General features: G+C 46.3%; 1 non-coding gene across 1 annotated transcript; it reads left to right on the top strand.

The window, feature by feature from the left end:
- The first annotated feature begins 3,078 nt into the window (after positions 1-3,078).
- TRNAV-AAC (transfer RNA valine (anticodon AAC)) lies at positions 3,079-3,152 on the top strand. Its single transcript has one exon. It is a non-coding gene; the product is annotated as a tRNA-Val (tRNA).
- The last annotated feature ends 623 nt before the right edge of the window (positions 3,153-3,775 follow it).

Below are 3,775 nucleotides of genomic sequence, written 5' to 3'. Positions count from 1 at the left end.
TTCGGGCCTTCTTGAGGACATGAACGACAGCCAATTTACCAAATGTAGCCATTCATTCTTATCCACCACACCTCTCCATGTTAGAATAGGCCAAAAAAGGTGCATGCTAAGCATGCATTTCATTAACAAATCACCCTAAACACCGATGCTTTATGATCTATGATTGACAAGAAGTAGTCCCACAGTAGTTTCTCCTTGATCACAGAAAACACGATGCAATAGCAAGCATCGAGATCACTCTCTCGAACAATCTGCCACGACGAATGTATGTTGCACAAGATCTCTATTGCAATGGCATGCATCGGCTCCCTCTGACATTCGGGCCTTCTTGAGGACATGAACAACAGCCAATTTACCAAATGTAGCCATCCATTCTTATCCACCACACCTCTCCATGTTAGAATAGGCCAAAAAAGGTGCATGCTAAGCATGCACTTCCTTAACAAATCACCCTAAACACGATGCAAGCGAGGCAAAGCCTCGCAATGTGTGGCACGTGATACATGGCCAGCATGCACTTCCTTAACAAATCACTCTCTCGAACAATCTGCCACGATGAATGTATGTTGCACAAGATCTCTATTGCAATGGCATGCATCAGCTCCCTCTGACATTCAGGCCTTCTTGAGGACATGAACGACAGCCAATTTACCAAATGTAGCCATCTATTCTTATCCACCACACCTCTCCATGTTAGAATAGGCCAAAAAAGGTGCATGCTAAGCATGCACTTCCTTAACAAATCACCCTAAACACCGATGCTTTATGATCTATGATTGACAAGAAGTAGTCCCACAGTAGTTCCTCCTTGATCACAGAAAACACAATGCAATAGCCAGCATCGAGATCACTCTCTCGAACAATCTGCCACGATGAATTTATGTTGCACAAGATCTCTATTGCAATGGCATGCATCCGCTCCCTCTGACATTCGGGCCTTCTTGAGGACATGAACGATAGCCAATTTACCAAATGTAGCCATCCATTCTTATCCACCACACCTCTCCATGTTAGAATAGGCAAAAAAAGTGCATGCTAAGCATGCACTTCCTTAACAAATCACCCTAAACACTATGCAAGCGAGACAAAGCCTCGCAATGTGTGGTGCGCGATACATGGCCAGCAGGCTTGGTAGGCAATAGCCAGCATCGAGATCACTCTCTCGAACAATCTGCCACGACGAATGTATGTTGCACAAGATCTCTATTCCAATGGCATGCATCGGCTCCTTCGTGACATTCAAAAATTGTCTATTTTCTTCTATCGACATGTGTCGGTATCCTAAACACCCTAAACACCGATGCTTTATGATCTATGATTGACAAGAAGTAGTCCCACAGTAGCTTCTCCTTGATCACAGAAAACACGATGCAAGCGAGGCAAAGCCTCGCAATGTGTGGTGCGCGATACATGGCCAACAGGCTTGGTAGGCAATAGCCAACATCGAGATCACTCTCTCGAACAATCTGCCACGACGAATGTATGTTGCACAAGATCTCTATTCCAATGGCATGCATCAGCTCCTTCGTGACATTCAAAAATTGTCTATTTTCTTCTATCGACATGTGTCGGTATCCTAAACACCCTAAACACCGATGCTTTATGATCTATGATTGACAAGAAGTAGTCCCACAGTAGTTTCTCCTTGATCACAGAAAACACGATGCAAGCGAGGCAAAGCCTCGCAATGTGTGGTGCGCGATACATGGCCAGCAGGCTTGGTAGGCAATAGCCAACATCGAGATCACTCTCTCGAACAATCTGCCACGACGAATGTATGTTGCACAAGATCTCTACTGCAATGGCATGCATCGGCTCCCTCTTGACATTCAAAAATTGTTTATTTTCTTCTATCGACATGTGTCGGTATCCTAAACACCCTAAACACCGATGCTTTATGATCTATGATTGACAAGAAGTAGTCCCACAGTAGTTTCTCCTTGATCACAGAAAACACGATGCAAGCGAGGCAAAGCCTTGCAATGTGTGGCGCGCGATACATGGCCAGCAGGCTTGGTAGGCAATAGCCAGCATCGAGATCACTCTCTCGAACAATCTGCCACGACGAATGTATGTTGCACAAGATCTCTATTGCAACGGCATGCATCGGCTCCCTCTGACATTCGAGAACTGTCTATTTTCTTCTATCGACATGTATCGGTATCCCCTGTCTTGTTCCATGTAAATGCATTAAAGTTTGAGCTTGCATGTAGCTAACGTGAAATAGCACTGTTTAGCTTTAGATGACACAATACTTCAATTATGATGTCGGGTGTGTATTTGCTTCACAGAGGTCCATTATGAATCACTGGACGCTGTGGCCTTTGGCCGTAGAGAGAGACGCATGTTATGAGACCTTCAAAAGCATGAATGCTCTTTCCCCGTGTTGGAGTCGTACACGCCGTTATATGTGCGAGTCGTGCGGCTTGTTGCGTGCGAGAAGCGCATCGTCTATCCTTTTCTATGATCGAAAAGGGACTCACGAAAATGTGAGCTACAACGCGCTTGGCGAGGGCCGCAGTGATGCCAACCATGTGAAACGTAGGTCGGCGGGCAATGCCGGCCAAGCCAGCTAGTTCCTTAGAACTTAGGAACAAATGTGTTCATGCATAAAAGTCACCGGATTGTGGGCATGCGCGCTTCCAAAGGTGGGAATAACGTCGAACAAACTAGCTTAGGAGAAAGGTTTTGCTAGAGCCGCACTAAAGTTGAAACTCGCACACCCAGAGTACTCAGGGCCTTCTCAAGTTCATTGTGAAGGAAGTCATAGCAGGTGGACGCAGAGTACTCAAGCCCTTCTCAAGTTCTTTGTGAAGGAAGATCCGTTTGGGAGTAGAGCTACGCCTTGTTGTTTTTTTTGTGCAGTACCGGGGCTCTCAGTTCCCGCGAGTTCAAGGAAGCGCGCTTTTCGAATTTACAGTTTATGTACTTCAACTACGGTGCTTCTGCCCGGATGCATGCGTTCAAGCAGTCTCTCGCGTACGCAAAAGCTGATCGCCCTTCGCAGGGAGCGTCTTTGTGAACAGGCACCCGATTATAGAGAACAGAGGGCTGTACCGGCGCGCTTGCTGCATCCAAGGTTTCGTGGTGTAGTTGGTTATCACGTCAGTCTAACACACTGAAGGTCTCCGGTTCAAGTCCGGGCGAAGCCAATGAGTAAAGTTATTGCTGTCTCCTTTCAACAAGCTAGGTAAGGGAGCTTGGGTCCTGAGCCAGCCAGCCTCTTTGCCTCTTTTTGACGTTGCCTACGAGCCCTGACTTCTTTCTCCTTAGAGAGCGCTAGACTAGACGTATCAAGAGGAAAGGGGAGGAGGAGGTGGCCAAATTCACAGCCAGGTTTTAGGAGAGATGAAGTGAAACTACTTTACACATGCAACAAATCCGCGTAATTCAAGAAAGCGAGCGATAATTTGCTTCTCTCCTTTGACTTGAACTAATAAAGGTTTTGGGCAATCATGATGAAGTAGCAAAAGTGCCCAAAGACATGCACAATGCGGCTGCTGCTCAACATCCAAGGTGAACTAAATTTGCCGAGAGATAAGCGTTGCACCTACTATTTCCCCCAGAACGTTACAAATCACTGAGGCTCACCTGCAACAACCACGAAACGTGAATTAATAGCGTGCTATCATGAATTTGTGTTTTTAGTTACCAAGGGTCAAGGAAGGACCCACTTCGGGCATTATGTAGGTGGATATAGTGGTGGTAGCTATAGTTCTAGAGGTGGCTCATCACCTAGAGGTCATCTCTTCACCATGGAGCATGTACTTGGTAG

The sequence above is a fragment of the Lygodium microphyllum genome, unplaced genomic scaffold, assembly GCF_053477565.2.
Source record: "Lygodium microphyllum isolate KBCC unplaced genomic scaffold, Lygodium_microphyllum_v1.1.10 scaffold_39, whole genome shotgun sequence".
Lineage (NCBI taxonomy): Eukaryota > Viridiplantae > Streptophyta > Polypodiopsida > Schizaeales > Lygodiaceae > Lygodium > Lygodium microphyllum.
This window is presented reverse-complemented; position numbering and strand designations above follow the sequence as displayed.